This window comes from Capricornis sumatraensis, chromosome 19 (genome assembly GCF_032405125.1).
Source record: "Capricornis sumatraensis isolate serow.1 chromosome 19, serow.2, whole genome shotgun sequence".
Lineage (NCBI taxonomy): Eukaryota > Metazoa > Chordata > Mammalia > Artiodactyla > Bovidae > Capricornis > Capricornis sumatraensis.
Genome location: NC_091087.1, coordinates 15,362,895 through 15,382,624, shown reverse-complemented (window position 1 = coordinate 15,382,624; position 19,730 = coordinate 15,362,895).

The following is a 19,730-nucleotide window of genomic DNA, read 5'->3' as shown; positions in this document are numbered from 1 at the left end:
GGAAAAACCATAGCCTTGACTAAATGGACCTTAGTCGGCGAAGTAATATCTCTGCTTTTGATTATGCTATCTAGGTTGCTCATAACTTTTCTTCCAAGGAGTAAGCGTCTTTTAATTTCATGGCTGCAGTCACCATCTGCAGTGATTTTGGAGCCCCCCCAAAATAAAGTCTGACACTGTTTCCACTGTTTCCCCATCTATTTCCCATGAACTGATGGGACCGGATGCCATGATCTTCGTCTTCTGAATGTTGAGCTTTAAGCCAACTTTTTCACTCTCCTCTTTCACTTTCATCAAGAGGCTTTTTAGTTCCTCTTCACTCTCTGCCATAAGGGTGGTGTCATCTGCATATCTGAGGTTATTGATGTTTCTCCTGGCAATCTTGATTTCAGCTTGTGTTTCTTCCAGTCCAGCGTTTCTCATGATGTACTCTGCATAGAAGTTAAATAAGCAGGGTGACAATACACAGCTTTGACATACTACTTTTCCTATTTGGAACCAGTCTGTTGTTCCATGTCCAGTTCTAACTGTTGCTTCCTGACCTGCAAAGAGATTTCTCAAGAGGCAGGTTAGGTGGTCTGGTATTCCCATCTCTTTCAGAATTTTCCTGTTTGTTGTGATCCACACAGTCAAAGGCTTTGGCATAGTCAATAAAGCAGAAATAGATGTTTTCCTGGAACTCTTGCTTTTTCCATGAACCAGTGGATGTTGGCAATTTGATCTCTGGTTCCTCTGCCTTTTCTAAAACCAGCTTGAACATCAGGGAGTTCACAGTTCACTTATTGCTCAAGTCTGGCTTGGAGAATTTTGAGCATTACTTTACTAGCATGTGAGATGAGTGAAATTGTGCAGTAGTTTGAGCCTTCTTGGCATTGCTTTTCTTTGGGATTGGAATGAAAACTGACCTTTTCCAGTCCTGTGGCCACTGCTGAGTTTTCCAAATGTGCTGGCATATTGAGTACAGCACTTTCACAGCATCATCTTTCAGGATTTGAAATAGCGCAACTGGAATTCCATCACCTCCACTAGCTTTGTTCGTAGTGATGCTTTCTAAGGCCCACTTGAATTCACATTCCAGGATGTCTGGCACTAGATGAGTGATCACACCATCATGATTATCCGGGTCGTGAAGATCTTTTTTGCACAGTTCTTCTGTGTATTCTTGCCACCTCTTCTTAATATCTTCTGCTTCTGTTAGGTCCAGACCATTTCTGTCCTTTATCGAGCCCATCTTTGCATGAAATGTTCCCTTGGTATCTCTAATTTTCTTGAAGAGATCTCTAGTCTTTCCCATTCTGTTGTTTTCCTCTATTTCTTTGCATTGATCACTGAAGAAGGCTTTATTATCTCTCCTTGCTATTCTTTGGAACTCTGCATTCAGATGCTTATATCTTTCCTTTTCTCCTTTGCTTTTTGCCTCTCTTCTTTTCACAGCTATTTGTAAGTCCTCCCCAGACAGCCATTTTGCTTTTTTGCATTTCTTTTCCATGGGGATGGTCTTGATCCCTGTCTCTGTACAATGTCACAAACCTCATTCCATAGTTCATCAGGCACTCTATCAGATCTAGTCCCTTAAATCTATTTCTCACTTCCACTGTATAATCATAAGGGATTTGATTTAGGTCATACCTGCATGGTCTTGCAGGTTTCCCTGCTTTCTTCAATTTCAGTCTGAATTTGGTAATAAGGAGGTCATGATCTGAGCCACAGTCAGCTCCTGGTCTTGTTTTTGTTGACTGTATAGAGGTTCTCCATTTTTTGCTGCAGAGAATATAATCAATTTGATTTTGGTGTTGACCATCTGGTGATGTCCATGTGTAGAGTCTTCTCTTGTGTTGTTGGAAGAGGGTGTTTGCTATGACCGGTGCATTTTCTTGGCAAAACTCTATTAGTCTTTGCCCTGCTTCATTCCACATTCCAAGGCCAAATTTGCCTGTTACTCCAGGTGTTTCTTGACTTCCTACTTTTCCATTCCAGTCCCCTAGAATGAAAAGGACATCTTTTGTGGGTGTTAATTCTAAAAGGTCTTATAGGTCTTCATAGCACCGTTCAACTTCAGCTTCTTCAGCATTACTGGTTGGGGCATAGACTTGGATTACTGTGATACTGAATGTTTTGCCTTGGAAACTAACAGAGATCACTCTGTCGTTTTTGAGATTGCATACAAGTACTGCATTTCGGACTCTTTTGCTGGCAGGCGGTGGCAGTGGGCCGGCTCACTAAGCATGGCCGAGAGCTACCCCGCATCTGAGGCCAGGGGCAATGGCCAGAGGAGCTACCCTGCATCCGAGGCCAGGGATGGCACCCAGGAGGAGCAACCCCCACCTGAGGCCAGTGCGGCGACTGGGAGGAGCAACATGATGCCCAAGGAGTGGTGGCTGTGCGGGTGCTTGAGGGCCTAGAGGAGCCACCCCACGTTGAAGGTCAGGAAGGGCGGCGGGAGGAGATACCCCTCATCCAAAGTAAGGAGCAGCGGCTGTGCTTTGCTGGAGCAGCCGTGAAGAGATACCCCATGCCCAAGGTAAGAGAAACCCAAGTAAGATGGTAGGTGTTGCAAGAGGGCATCAGAGGGCGGACACACTGAAACCACACTCACAGAAAACTAGTCATTCTAATCACACTAGGACCACAGCCTTGTCTAACTCAATGAAACTAAGCCATGTCATGTGGGGCCACCCAAGACAGGCGGGTCATGGTGGAGAGGTCTGACAGAATGTGGTCCACTGGAGAAGGGAATGGTAAACCACTTCAGTATTCTTGCCTTGAGAACCCCATGAACAGTATGAAAAGGCAAAATGGTAGGATACTGAAAGAGGAACTCCCCAGGTCAGTAGGTGCCCAATATGCTACTGGAGGTCAGTGGAGAAATAACTCCAGAAAAAATGAAGGGATGGACCCAATGCAAAAACAATTCCCAGCTGTGGATGTGACTGGTGATAGAAGCAAGGTCTGATGTTGTAAAGAGCAATATTGCCTAGGAACCTGGAATGTCAGGTCCATGAATCAAGGCAAATTGGAAGTGGTCAAACAGGAGATGGAAAGAGTGAATGTCGACATTCTAGGATTCAGAGAAATAAAATGGACTGGAATGGGTGAATTTAACTCAGATGACCATTGTATCTACTACTGTGGGCAGGAATCCCTCAGAAGAAATGGAATAGCCATCATGGTCAACAAAAGAGTCTGAAATGCAGTACTTGGATGCAGTCTCAAAAACGACAGAATGATCTCTGTTCATTTCCAGGGCAAACCATTCTTTTTCCTATAGTAGTCTTCAAATAAACAAATGAAAACCAGTTATAGAGAAAATCATGTGAAATGTTTAGGTCAATGTCTTCCCTTTCAGTTAATGGGAGTGTGGATCCTGTTTTGATTTGTGAATGGTTCTAACTCTGTGTTCGCAGGTATTCACTGAAGGCAGATGGATGGAAATTATCCTTTGCCTTAGACCTCAGGGATACTTACTGGAAATTCTTCCTGGAATCTTAAGGCTGCCTCTCTTATTCAGTGAGTAGTGTCTCCCCAGTTTGTATGTTGAGGCCCTAATCCCTAAAGTGGATATATTTGGAAATAGGGCTCTTGAGATAATTAAAGTTAGATGAAATGATGCACAGTTATGATTCATACATATGCATTTATGGAAACACATAACTTTTAAAAAAAAATACTGTTCATTTATCTGGTTAAATGTTGTTGGTTAAATTATTAAATATAATAAAGAAAATGCTTCTTTCGGGTACATAGTTTGGATAAGTTTTTTAGCATGCCCCATATAAATAGCATACTCTATAGCTAGTACTTGGAATAATATATCACTGATCTGTATAAGAGGTAATCTATCTATTGTGAAGTCGCTCAGTCATGTCTGACTCTTTGAGACCCCATGGACTGTAGTCTACCAGGCTCCTCCATCCATGGGATTCTCCAGGCAAGAGTACTGGAGTGGGTTGCCATTTCCTTCTCCAGGGGATCTTCCCAACCCAGCAAGTGAACCCAGGTTTCCTGCATTGTAGGCAGACGCTTTACAGTCTGAGCCACCAGAGAAGTTCAATCTATCTATAGCATGAATAAAAGGGCTGTGAAATATTGCTTGAAATAAAATTAACTGGCTTGAATGACTGTCCTGGTATCATCATCAACTATATCAGACACAGTCATGATTTGTATTACTTTTAGCATAAAACGTTAAGTCAAATTCAAATTGCGATTTTGTCAGATCTTAGTTTATCAATTTCAGTTTATGGAACAGAGATTTGAATAGTCACAAAAGATACTTTAAAAGTACTTCATACTTTTAAATAATACTTTGGGAGATCGTGAGACATAGCAGAAAAATTCTATGTACAATAAATTTAAAATATAGAAAATTGCTACTAATTTTAGTAGAAAATTAAAAGCATAGGGTCACTGAGTACATGATGTAATCAGGTTCATGAGTTCATGGAAAAGAATTATTACCTCCTCAATATATTCTGTGTAATGCTTTCAGAAACACAATTGAGTCTTGTATTTTTTGAAACAAAAGTCACAGCAATTTTTATCTTTCACCATGCTTTTATTTTTAATGTTGACTTTAATGTTTCTGGAAATACATGGGAACCAAGAAATGAATAGTTTATAGCCAAAATTTTTTGCTCAAAAGGATAGTTATTGAGGCTAGCAAGAAGTATTAACATTTATAGAAGTTATGGAACATTTTAGGAGAGCTGCCATTAAGTATCAGCACATTAGATCAATAATGCACATATTTTGCATTCATTATATATTCTAAAGAAGGATTATATTCTACATCTCATCATCTTCAAGATGATTTGCAGAGGCAGGTCTTAGTTGGAAATATGAGTGTACCCACACCATTTTCCTACTCTGGATATTTAGCAAAGAACATTCTACTACTAAGAGATTGAAACCATTTTGGAAATTTCAGATGAAAGTTTACCCAGGTATAAAATGTCACAACTAACTATTTGGGTGTTTGCTAGAAAAGGGTGCAAACAACTACCTCTAGCAAACACCTGAACAGTTAATTTTTCAAATAGCAGAAAGTGAAGAGGAAATAAAGAGCCTCTTGATGAGGGTGAAAGAAGAGAGTGAAAAAGCTGACTTAAAATTAAGCATTCAATAAACCAAGGTCATGGCACCCAGTCCCATCACTCCATGGCAAGTAAAAGGGGAAAAACTAGAGACAGTGACAGATTTTATTTTCTTGGGCTCTAAAATCACTGTGGACAGTGATTGCAGCCATGAAATTAAAAGATGCTTACACCTTGGAAAGAAAGCTATGACAAGCCAAGACAGCATGTTAAAATGCAGAGACATCACTTTGTTGACAAAGGTCCATATAGTCAAAGCTATGGTTTTTCCAGTAGGCATGTACTGCTACTGCTGCTAAGTCACTTTAGTCACGTCCGACTCTGCGCGACCCCATAGATGGAAGCCAATGAGGCTCCCCCCACCGGGATTCTCCAGGCATGAACACTGGAGTGGGTTGCACTGGAGTCATGTACAGATGTGAGAGTTGGACCATAAATAAGGCTGTGTGCCAAAGAATTGATGCTTTTGAACTGTGGTGCTGAAGAAGACTCTTAAGAGTCCCTTGAACAGCAAGGAGATCAAAACAGTCAACCCTAGAAGAAATCAACCCTGAATGTTCATTGAAAGGAGTGATGCTGAAGCTGAAGCTCCAGTACTTTGGCCACCTGATACAAAGAGCTGACTCACTGGAAAAGACTCTGATGCTGGAGAGGACTGAGGACAGGAGAAGGGGATAACAGAGGATGAGATGGTTGGATGGCATCACCGACTCAATGGACATGAGTTTGAGCAAGCTCCAGGAGACGGTGAAGGACAGGGAAGCCTAGCATGCTGCGGTCCATGAGTTCACAAAGAGTCAGACACACCTCAGTGACTCAACAACAACCACTATTTGAAGTAATTGTTTTGCTTTGCCCCCAAACCCCTACCCACTATGAGGGGTACTGTTCAGAGAGGAAAGGTGAGCTTTCTCACTGCTGCTCCCTATATTCAGGATATCACAGGGGGATGTAGCAAAGGGCCAGGGAGAAATTACACTGATATTTTAACTATACTACAGTAGCAGCACAAATAGTTTTGAGAATCAACTTTTCATTGAATCTCTCATACTTCTCTATATTTTGTGAGTAGAGTCACTGACAATTTTTGTTCCAAAGTATCTTTTCAAAGATGTTTATATAAAGCACAGCCATGTGGTATGGAGATGGTTTCTCCTTCCAGAGAGCAGAGGGAATATTTGCTTGAAAATGGGCTTCCCTTGTGGTTCAGTGGTAAGGAATCCACCCGCCAATGCAGGAGACAGGGTTCAATCCCTGAGTCAGGAATATCCCTTGGAGAAGGAAATGGCAACCGACTCCAGTATTTTTGCCTGGGAAATTCCATGGACAGAGGAACCCGGAGGTCTACAGTCCATGGATTGCGAAGAGTCAGACATTAGTTAGCAACTAAACAACAACCATAATAATGTTTTCTCCTGAGTCAAGGTTTGGACAGATTTTCTAGCAAACTCTTATAAATGAATAGGATTTCCTGAGCTCAAAATCCCTCAGCCATGATGCACAACACTTTGTATACAGCATCCTTCTAGCTCTATGTGCCTATTGTCCTTTTAGGATTTGATGGGCAATTGTAACTGCCATGAAATTGAAGCTCATACTGCCTGCTATGCTTTAAGTAAAGAAGTCTTTTGTTTCTGACCCGGGAGTCTTGTGTCTTCTACCAGCATTTATAAAACTGGAGGCAGATTAGCTTGTTAGCATGCAAGTAGCATAAACATCCAGATCCTTTGCAGTTCTTTACACAAGTCTGAGAGCAACTGAAATATAGTACTAGGTGCGTGCGTACAGGCTAAGTTGCCTCAGCTGTGTCCAGCTCTTTGTCACCCTATAGACTGCAGCCCATTAAGCTCCTCTGTTCATGGGATTTTCTAGGCAAGAATACTGGAGTGGGTTGCCATGCCCTTCTTCAGGGAATCTTCCCAACTCAGGGATCGAACCTGTGTCACTCTGATCTCCTGCACTGGTAGTTGGGTTCTTTATCACTAGTGCCACCTGGGAAGTACTACAGGGAGCAGCATTAATAAGCAATAGAAACAAATTAAAAAGTCTTTTTTACTCTATACATCCCCTCCAATTTTCTATTTCAAGCTACAGAATGAACTTAAATATTCATAAATACAACATTATTTTAATGGGCCAAGTATCCTGATATAGTTTTGTTTGTATTTTTTTATTTGGTTGTATTTCTTTACTTTTAATATTCTTTCCTTTTGTACTTTTATTTGTTAATAAATCTAGCCTAATTTTACCTGAGAGTTTAGTTTTTATTTGTTTTGTTTTTGAATTTTTAAGAATCAAATTCTAATTGTATTGAGCCTAAGTTTCCAATCAAGAGTGGGAAAAAGTTTCCAAATAGTAGAAGATAAATTTTTCCAAACAGTAGAAGAGAAAAATGAGAACAAATACTGCAACGTAAATCTAATGGAAGGCAGAAAGGGGAAAATGAAAGTTTAAAAATGTGTGCATAAAAATACACGGAAAATAGCAGATGGAATAAAAGAGTCAGATATATCAGTAGTAACAATGTTCACATATTGATAGAAATGTTGCTATCAACATTTTTACTAAGTTTTTGCTTTGATCACAGAGTGAAGACAAGTTGGTCATGGTGGAGTTCTTTTTTAAGGAATTTAGGAATTTAAGAGGGAAGAAACTGAAGAGGAGGCAGAACTCCCTTAGCACTTATCGACAGTGTGAAAGAAAAGCCAATTACTCCTGACTTAGTAGACTATGGGAGGCTGGGACTATCTACCAGTCCTTTTTGCATCCTGAATGACATGACGTGTTAAGCTGAGACAGGGTTAGGATCAGGAACGGTTTAGGATTAGGATTAGGGACAGGTGGCTCAGTGGTAAAGAATTTGCCTGCCGATGCAGAAGATGCGGGTTCAATCTCTGGGTAAGGAAAGTCCCATGGAGGAGGAAATGGCAACTCAATCCAGTATTCTTGCCTGGAAAATCCCATGGACAGAGGAGCTAGAGGACTATAGTCCATAGGGTCCCAAGGAGTCACACACGACTGAGTAATTGAGCATGCACGCAGAAAGTATGGTGCCAGTGCTCCCTGCACACATTCGGGCACACACGCAAACACGCTGACATGTACCAGGGAGACCGGAAATACAGAGCTGACTTAGTTAAGACAGTGAGGGAGCCAGGACAGTAAAGAGTGACACTGTTTTCTGATACAGAAGAAATAACTGTTAAGCTTTCCCCTTTTGCTAATCTGTGATAGTATTAATGAACGACACTCAAAACTGTTTCCCTGTATATATAGCTGTGGATCCCTGGTGATGCCTGAAAGCAATGATTTCCAGTGAGAAATCCCTGGTACAAAGAGGGCAACTGTATTGGGTTTTAATGGTCAGGCTGCCCTTTTCAAAAGCCTTACCCCAGAGCATAACTATTCCAGGGACTTCTGGAGGAAACAGCAACTGTGTTTAGTGCTAAACTGACCCCAGGGAAGCGTCTCATTGCTAACCATTCATCCAAGTAGACACCCTTTGGACTGAATGAGTCATCTTAGGTGAGCTCTTTGCAAATCAGTCTGATGTATTTTCTCATTTGACACCCAGGCTGTCAAACTTCACAATGGTGTCAGACAAGGTGAACAATCTTGTAACCTGTTAATTTGCTTGAAATAATGACAGCAATAATCTGATCAGGTTTGCCAGACTGTCTCCATTTGAAGTGGACAGTGGTTTGTCCTGTTAAGATTGTGACACATTAAGACAAGTGTGTGATTATTATACCCAGTTACGGCACTTGGGTAACTCAACACAGCCCGCTGCTGTGAGAGTAACCCACATTTACCACCCTGTGCATCCATTTGCTATGATTGGCATATGTGTATGCTTGAACCTGTCTCCAGGTCCCTTATTTCCTTCTGGAACTATATCAGTCACGAATTCCTTTAGCTGCTCTCAAGTGTATTTATCAATATGTTAACCCTTCTCTCAAGATATTCCAATAGGAGTTATTTATAGGCTATACTGAGAAAGCTACTTGAACTCTCTAAGGAAGACAAAGATGGATGTATCAGTGTTGGAGAAGAGTTATGTTTAGACTTTTTGATAAAGCAGGACGTGGATTTCTGTTTCTTTCTAGTACTCAAGGTAGTTTTCCTTCTAAATTCTTTACACATATCATGCAGTCCTTCTTGATATCCAAACTTGACTCAAAAGCACAATTTGAGAATATAAAACATTAAAATAATTTCAACTTAGGCAAATCTATTTTAATAATTGTTCAGATGCAAACTTGCTCAAATATCTGTTGTGTCTATTGGTGACAATTTGGGAAATGCCATTTGAACTTTTCATGAAAGTATACTAAGAACAAATAGGTCAATAATCACACAACAGTTGTCATGCATTTTTTTTCTTCCAATAGAGTCCTTTTCTCTGAAATCATATACAAAACTTTTCAATTTAATCAGGGTTAGGGTTGGGATCTTTTGGTTTTCCCTGAACTAAAGCCAACCTAAATAAGCTGTTTTCAGTCTTATCTTTCTTTTCTCTCTCTCTCTCTCTCTCTTTTTTTTTTTTTTTTTAATGAGGAAACAGTAAAGAACAGGTTCAGAACAGGTAAGAGAAAAACATTGGTAAAAGAAAATTAAATCTCATTGTTGTAAGGTAATTTTAAGAAAATCCTTACTAATTATGATCAAAATGTTTTCTAAAATTTACATTTCAAATATCTAGTCCAGATAAATACAATAAAGTATATTACGAGAATTTGTTGATCAAATTTAAAGAGGTTAGGTACATGCTGGTTTTTATGAGGCATAAAGTAAAAGAATGGATATAAAACTGAAATATGCGAAAACAAAAATATGAAGAGGGATGATCTACAAAGTATAGAGAAACTGGTGTTTTGTCACAGCTCAGGAAAATTCTGGAAGCAATCATTAAAAGGAAAGCAATGATCATGTGTCAAATAAATGAGTCATATAAATTTCATTTACATGATAGGTTATCCTTTATGTACTCTTGTATCTAACGCTTCTGCCTTTTTGCCCACTCTAGCTCTGATGCATTCTTCTCTCCACATTGAATTTGTCTTTCAGTTCATCTACCAAGTCTGATCTTATGTTTCACTAGCTCCCTGTATTTTTGTATTTTATGAATAAATGTTCAAACTCCTTTGTGTGGAATACAAATTCTTCATGATTTGGCCGTTTACCATATCTTCTTGCAACTCCTACCATCCAAGAACCACCTCTGCCATGCATTACTTGTGAAATTTACATTGATCCTTCGATACCTAGCTTGGTCATCACTCATGCAAACTGCATCAGATTGTTACCTTCTGTTTCTCCACTACAAGGTAGAGCTGTCACTCTCACCCCCTTGTGCAAAAATAAGAGTAGGCACATGCCTTTATTAAGAGTCAGTACAATATAAATACATTGAGGCACAATTTTTAATTTCTATTTCTGATGTCCTTCAGTAGACTGGGGCTTCCCTGGTGGCTCAGAGGTTAAAGCGTCTGCCTACAATGCGGAAGACTGGGGTTCAATCCCTGGGTTGGGAAGATGCCCTGGAGAAGGAAATGGTAACCCACTCCAGTATTCTTGCCTGGAGAATCCCATGGATAGAGAAGCCTGGTAGGCTACAGTCCAGGGAGTCGAAAAGAGTTGGACATGACTGAGTGACTTCACTTTCACTTTAACTTTCAGTAGACTGGGAGCTCTGTAGAGCAGAGACAATGTTACTATTCTATTGTTATCCCAAGAGAACATGTAAGGTGAGAAAGAAACATTTGTTAATTAGTAATTTAAAATTATAAAGTGGCAATTTATTCTAAGTTAATCTACAGGCAAAAAAGTCCCTATAAAATTCTGGCATGCATTTATTTTAAAAATTGGCAAGACTTTTCAAAAATCTGTATTGAAATATAAAGGATCCAGAATAGATAAAAGATGTGTTAGAAGACAACAAAATTGGGGGACTCATATTTTTTAGTTTTAAAATGTACTATAAAGCTGTAGTAATCAACATAATGAGGTTCTGAAACAAGTATATAAATACAAAAAATATAGGAGAAAATCTTAGTGACTTTAGACTTGGTGATGAGCTTTTAGATAGGAAAGAGTACAACACATGAAAGAAAAAGTTAAGGTAGATTTTAATAACACTTGTTTTAATTGAAGTATAATTGACTTATTGTTTTCAGGTGTACAAGAAAGTGATTTGATATTTTTATATATTACAGAATTTTTACCCTATGAAGACTAGTTACTATCTATCACCATACAATATTATGACAATATTATTCACTATATTCCCTATGCTGTGCATTATATCATGTGACTGACTTTATAACTGGAAGTTTGTATTTCTTAATCCTCTCCACCAATTTCACCCACCTTCCCCTCCCTCCCCTCTGGCAGTCACCAGTTAGTGTGCTATATCTATGAACCTGTTTTGTCATATTTCTATGTTTCTTTTGTTATTCAGAATTCATATATAAGTAAAGTCATATAGCATTTATCTTTCTCTATTTTACTTAGCATAATGGCATATAGATTCATCCAGTTTTTGTAAATGAGAAGATTTAATTATTTTCTGGCTGAGTAATATTCCACTATATATGTGTGTATGTGTGTGTATATATACACACAACTTGGAGATATATATATATATATATACACCAACACCCACCCACACATCTATATTTTTTCCTTCCTCTATCAGTGGACACTTAAGTTACTTCTATATTTTGGCTGCTGTAAATAATGCTGCAATGAACATAGGGGTGCATATATCTTTTTGATTTAGTGCTTTTTTTTTTCTTTGGACAAATACCAGGTAGTGGTTGTTGGATTGTATGGCATTTGTACTTTTTACTTTTGTGGTATCTCCATACTGTTTTCCACAGTGCTGTGCCATCTGCAGTCCCACCAACAGTGCACAAGTGTTCCTTTTTCTCCACATCCTCACCAACACTTGTTAATGTCTTTTTGATAACAACCATTCTCATATTTATGAAATTATATCTCATTGTGGTTTTTATTTGTATTTCCCTGATGATTTAGTCATGATGAGTACTGTGCTTGTTGGCCATCTTTATGTCATTTTTGGAAAAATGTCTCTTTAGGTCTTTCAAACATTTTTTAAAGGGATTGTTTATTTTGATAATGAGTTGTATGCATTCTTACATAATTTGGATATTAATCCCTTATCAGACACATCATTTGAAAATATCTTTTTCCATTCAGCAGTTTGCCTTTTTGTTTTGTTTCCTTCATTATGAAAAAGCCTATGAAAAGTTGATAAAGTTGTCTTCAGGGACACACAAATAAAAATATAAATAAATACCTTATTAAAATAACAAATAAAAAATCTGCAAGTACCTATAGCTGGTTAGTATTTGCAGTACATGGAACTCTCATTCATTGTGGGTAGGAATGTAAAATGATTGATTCAGTTACTTCTGATTATAGTTCAACTACTGCTGACAAAGTCAACATGTTTTAACGTAGAATTGTGGTCCAACAATTGTGGTGTTAGGTACTTACCTAATGTGTTAAAAAATTTCTGTCATACACAAAAGTCTTCATACTGATGAGTACAGTGGGTTTATTATAATTCCCTCAAATTGTAAGCAATCAAAGTGACCTTCAATGTGTAAACTTATACACATGCTAAGGTACAGCCATAGAATGGAATATTATTCATCAATAAAAGAAATGCTTTGATCAGAAGACATAGAGTATCTGAATACCTAGAGAAACAAGACCTGTATATTTGCTGCCAATAAGACTCACTTCAGATCTAAAGACACGTACATCCTCTGAAAGTGAGGGGATGGAAAAATGTATTTCACACAAGTGGAAATCAAAAGAAAACCAAAACAACAATTCTTACACCAGAAAAAAATACTTTAAAAATAAAGACTGCTACAAAAGACAAGGACACTATGTAATGATCAAATGATCAATCCAAGAACAAGATGTAACAACTGTAGATATATATGCCCTCAACATAGGAGGACATAAATACAAAGGCAAATATTAATGGACATAAAAATAAATATCAACAGTAAACAATAATAGTAAGGGATTTTAATACCTTATATATGTCAATGGACACATTATCCAGACAGAAACTCTAATAAGGAAACATTGGCCTTAAATAAATACCTAGGAATAAACCTACCTATGGAGGCAGAAGGCCTATGCTCATAAAACTATAAGATGTTGATAAAAGAAATAAAAGATGACACAAACAGATGTTCTTGGATTGGAAGAATCAATACTGTGAAAATGACTATACTGACCAAAACAATCTACATATTCAATGCAGTCTCTATCAAATTACCAATAATTGGTAAAATGGATCATGTAGTCCATTTACATTTTTCATAGAATTGGAACAAAATTTATAATTTGTATGGAACCACAAAAGACCCCAAATAACCAAAGCAATCTCAAGAATGAAAAACAGAGCTGGAGTAACTGGATTCCTTTACTGCAGACTATACTATAAAGCAACAGCAATCAAAACAGTATGGTAGTGGCACAAAAACAGAAATACTGATCAATAGAACAGGACAGAAAGTCCAAAGATTAAACTCAGGTACGTACAGTCATCTAATCTATGACAAAGAGTCAAGAATATACAATGGAGACAAGACAATTGCTTTAATAAGTGATGCTGGAAAAACTGAATAGCTACATATAAATGAATGAAATTAGAACCCTAATATCATAAACAAACTCAAAATGGATTAAAGCACTAAATGTAAGGCCAGATACTATAAAACTCATAGAAAACATAGGCAGAATATTCTTTGACATAAATCTCAGTAAAAGCTTTTTCAACCCACCTCCTTGAGTAATGAAAATAAATGCAAAAATAAACAAATGGGACCTAATTAAACTTAAAACCTTTTTCTCAGCAAAAGAAACCATAATCAAAACAAAAAGACAACTCTCAGATTGGGAAAAAATATATTTGCAAACAAAGCAAGTGACATGGGATTAATCTCCAAAATAAACAAGCAGCTCATGCGACACAATATTAAAAAAAAAAAAAATAGAGCCCACTCAAAAAAACTGGGTGGATGATCTGAATAGACAATTCCCTCAAGAAGATGTACAGATGGCCAAAAACACATAAAAAGATGCTCAACATCACTAATTATTAGAGAAACATAAATTAAAGCTACAATGAGGTATCACTTTAAATCAGTCAGAATGGCCATGATGAAAAATTTATAAACAATAAATGCTAGAGAGGGTGTGAATAAAAGGGAGCCCTCCTGCACTGTTGTTGGGAATTTAAACAGGTGCAGGCACTATACAGAACAGTATGGAAGTTCATTAAAAAACTAAAAACAGAGCTACCATATGATCCAGCAATCCCTCTCCTGGGCTATATCTGAAGAAAACCATAACTGGAAAAGATACATGCATCCCAGTGTTCACTGCACTACTATTTACAATGGCCAGAACCTGGAAGTAATCAAAATGTCCATCAACAAAGGAATAAAGATGTGGTACATATATATACAATGGAATGTTACTGAGCCATAAAAATAACAAAATAATTCAATTTGCAGCAAGAGGGATGGACCTAGAGACTGTTATACTTACAGTTATACTTAGTGAATTAAGTTGAACAGAGAAAGACAAATCTTATGTGATATCATTTGTAGAAGCAAAAAAAAAAAAAAAAAGGTACAAATGAACTTAGTTACAAAGCAGGTATAGAGTCAAAGATGTAGAAAACTAACTTAGGGTTACCAAGGGGGTAAGGAGAGGAAGGATAAATTGAGAGATTTTCATTGACATATACAAACTATTCTATAAATTCAATAACTAATAAGAATCTATTGAATGGCACTGGGAATTCTACTCAATACTCTGTAAAGGCCTATATGGGAAAAGAATCTAAAAAGAGTGGATGTATGTATACACATAACTGATCCAGTTTGCTATACAGCAGAAACGAACACAACATTCTGGAGGAGGAAATGATAACCCACTCTAGTATTCTTGCTTGGAGAATTCCATGGACAGAGGAGCCTGGTAGGCTGGAGTCCATGGGGTTACAAAATCAGACATGACTGAGCATGGGTGCACAATGCAACATTATAAATCAACTGTGTGTGCTAAGTTGCTCAATCATGTCCAACTGTTTGTGACCCATGGACCATAGCCTGTCATGTACTATGTCCATGGGGATTCTCCAGGCAAGAATATTGGAGCAGGTTGCCATGCCCTCCTCCAGGGGATCTTCTCAACCCAGGGATTGAACCCTACAATTCCCACATTACAGGCAGATTCTTTACCATCTGAGCCAGTTTAAAAAATAACACATTAGACCAGATGAACATTTTAATTGATATTTATAGAGCATGTCATCTGAAAGCAGAAAAATGCATATTCTTTTCAGGTGCACATGGAACCTTCTCCAGGATAGAACACATGCTGGCCACAAGACAATTCTCAGGAAATTTAAGAAAACTGAAATCATATGAAACATCTTTTCTGATCACAATACTATGAGGCTGGAAATCAACTACAAGAAAAAGCAACTTCAAAAACCAAACAAATAGAGGCTAAACAACATGTAACCAACGGATCACTGAAGAAATGAAAGAGAAAAAAAATTGACGAAGTCTTTCATTTGTAGAGGCAAATGAAAATGAAAACAGGGTGATCCAAAATCTATGGGACACAGCAAAAGCAGTTCTAAAACGGAAGTTAATGGCAGTATAATTTTACCTTAGGAAAATATGATATAAGGAAGAAAAATCTCAAATGAACTACTTCACTCTACACCTCAAGCAACTACAGAAAAAAAGAGTAAACAAAACCCAAAATTAGCAGAACGGAAGAAATCATAAAAGTCAATGCAGAAATAAATGGAGATGAAGAAAACAATAGAAAGGATCAGTGAAACTAAAAACTGGTTCTTTGAAAAGATCAATTTGATAAGCCTTTAGCCAGACTCATCAAGGAAAAAAGGAGGTCTCAAATCAATAAAATTAGAAACGAAAAAGGAGAAGCTACAATTGACATCACAGAAACACGAAAGATCACAAAAGCAGACTGCAAAAAACTATATCCTAATAAAATAGATGACCAAGAAGAAATGGAAAATTTCTCAGAAATGTACAATCTTCCACAACTGAACCAGGAAGAAACAGAGAAAATGAACCACCAAATTATCAGTAATGAACTTAAATCCTTTATTTGAAAACTCCCAATAAACTAAAGTCCAGGACTAGATGGCTTCAAAGGTGAATCTGATCAGATACCTAAGAGTTAAAACCTATCCTTCTGAAACTCTTGCAAAAAATAGCAGAGGAAGGAACACTTCCGAACACACCAGCCTGATACCAAAACCAAACAAAGATATCACAAATAAGAGTACAGGAAAATATCACTGATGAATGTAGACCCCAAAATCCTCAACAAAATATTGGCAGTCTGAATCCAACAATACATTAAAAGGATCATAGACCATGATCCAGTGGCATTTATTCCAGGGACACAAGGATTTTCAATTTTCACAAATCTATCAATGTGATACACCAAATTAACTAACAGAAGACTAAAAACCATATGATCATATATTAACAGATATATATATGGAATCTAGAGAAGGAGTAATGGCAACTCACTCCAGTACTCTTGCCTGGAAAATCCCATGGACAGAGGAGCCTGGTGGGCTGCAGTCTATGAGTTCGGCTAAGAGTTGGACACGACTGAGCAACTTCACTTTCACTTTTCACTTTCATGCATTGGAGAAGGAAATGGCAACCTACTCCAGTGTTCTTGCCTGGAGAATCCCAGGGACGGGGGAGCCTGGTGGGCTGCCATCCATGGGGTCACATAGAGTTGGCCATGACTGAAGTGACTTAGCAGCAGCAGCAGCAGCAGCAAAGTAGTACTAATGACCCTATTTTCAGGGAAGTAACGGAGATGCAGATGTAGAGAATGGACTTGTGGACACAGCAGGGAAAGGAGATGGTAGGACAAATTGAGAAAGTAGCATTAACATAAGATAGATAGCTAGTGGGAAACTGCTATATAACACAGGGGGCCCAGCCTGGCACTTTGTGATAACCTAGAGTAGTGGGATAGGAGAGGGGTGGGAGGCTTTTGAGGGAAGGGATATATATATACATATATATACACACATATATACACATATATGCTGCTGCTGCTAAGTCGCTTCAGTCGTGTCTGACTCTGTGCGACCCATAGACGGCAGCCCACCAGGCTCCCCTGTCCCTGGGATTCTCCAGGCAAGAACACGGGAGTGGGGTGACATTTCCTTCTCCAACACATGAAAATGAAAGGTGAAAGTGAAGTCGCTCAGTCCTGTCCGACTCCTAGCGACCCCATGGACTGTAGCCTACCAGGCTCCTCCGTCCATGGGATTTGCCAGGCAAGAGTACTGGAGTGGGTTGCCATTGCCTTCTATGTAAATAATTATGGCCAGTTCTCACTGTTGTGCAGCAAAAACCAATACAACACTGAAAACACCCTCCAATTAAAACATAAATTAAAATACCCATATGATCATCTCAACAGACACAGACAAAGCTTTTGTCAAATGTCACCTTATTATACTATAAAGTATTTAATTTGGTAGTATCTTTTTTAAGATGCAATGCACATAACCTTTTAAATTGTTCAATTCAGTGTTTTTTAGCATATTCACAAAGTTTGTAATCATTATCATGATCATTTATGGAATACATTCATCATCTCGAAACATAAACCTCATACACTTTAACTATCCCCTCTCTGCTAATCACCCATACCAGCAGTCCTAGGCAACCACTGTTCTGCTTTGTCTCCATAGATTAGCTTATTATTACACTCTGTTGGATTTAACTTGCTAATATTATTTTGAGCACTTCTGCATCTGTATTCATAACAGATAACTATTGTGCAGTGTTATTTTTTATTGTGTCTTCATCTGTTTTGATATCTGGGCCATATTGGTCTTATCAAAATAATATTGGCCATATAAAATTAATGTTTCAAATGTTTGGCAAACATTCAACTGTGAGACCATATCAGCTTGGACTTTTTGTTGTTGGTGGTGAAATTTTTCCATTCCTAATTAAAACCTTTCACTTATTATATGACTATTCAGATTCTGTATTTTTTTTTCTAAATTCAGCTTTGTTAGTTTTTTTTTCCAAGAATTTGTACATTTATCCTAAGTTTTTTATTTTCATACGGTTTTCATTGTCCCTTTAATTTTAGTAGAGTCAAAAGGAGTTATCTGCTCTTTTCTTTCTTTGCATTGAATCTTCGCTTATTTTCTCTGTCAACATAATGAAATCTTTGCCATTTTGTTGACCTTTTCAAATGATCATTTTTGGCTTTATTGATTTTTATATTGTTTTTCTACTTTCTATTTCATTAATTTCTGCTCTAATCTTTTTATTTTCTTTTGCACATAGGCTTTACTTTTTAAAAGTAAATTTTTAAGTTGAAGGGTTATTGATCTATTAATGTAGACCTTTCTAGCTACAAAAATTCCTTAAGCATTATTTTTACTGAAATTCATAAGTTTTGGCATGTTGTGTCTTTATTTAATTTCATTAAAAGTAATTTATATTTTCTCTTATTTCTTTTTTGCCATGTTATTTAGGAATGTGCTATTTTGATTTTCACATATTTATGAGTTTCCTCCATTTCTTTCTCTTATTGACTTAAATTTTACTCCACTTTGGTTATAAGATCATAAACCTTTATTTTTTTGGAACTAAATACGTATTAATAGAAAACAAAATACAAAAAATTCTTTTCAGCAAACAGAAATATTTAATCCTTTTTCAACAAATCAGAAGTTGCTTCGTCCTCAGAGTGCAGTTTTTGATGTGTGTGTTTACACTTAAGATATGTTTCACAGACTGTTCATTAAACTGCTATTGCAAAGCAGGAGGTAAAAGGGACCATCTCAGGAGAAAAAGACGCTGGAAAAGCGACACCTCAGAATCATCTGGAAATTGAACACTTTCTATCTTACCACTTTTCACTTCCAATTATTTTCATTTATTTACCACAATCTGCCCTTTCAGGGGCTAGAACTGTTAATAGAGGTGCAATCCCCAAAATAATCTTTCTTTCCCACCATGCATGCAAGAGCCCAAAACTTTCTCCGTGAAATCCACACACCCATTTCTAGAAACATCAGCTGGAATGATCCGTCTGTCCCCCAGAAATTTCTCCTTTCTCCCAATAGACTGAGCAACCAAGTTCTCTGAATCCCCTGAACCTCAAAATTCCAGGTATCACAGCCAGTGCCAGGAGAAAAACCTGAAAGATGAGAGCAGAGAAGGCTTTCTGCTAGTGCTAGGTTTCCTCTTCTCAACAATAAAAATCCTAGTTCTCTGCAATCACAGAAACGGAAAGACGTTTGCCAGCACGACCCTGCCCCATTTCCTAATTCCCACCCCTGCATTCTTAACCTGATAGAGTCCCTTCCACTCAGTGACCCTTGCAGCATTGCACCTACGGAGGGCGCCCAGCAAACATCCTCCTGCCAAGTGCAGCCCCAGTGAAGCAAGGTCGCCTTGGCGCCAGAGACTGGAAAGAGCCACATGAGGACACAGCAGTATCTCCGTGATTGCAGATTTCATGTTCATTCCCATCACCACC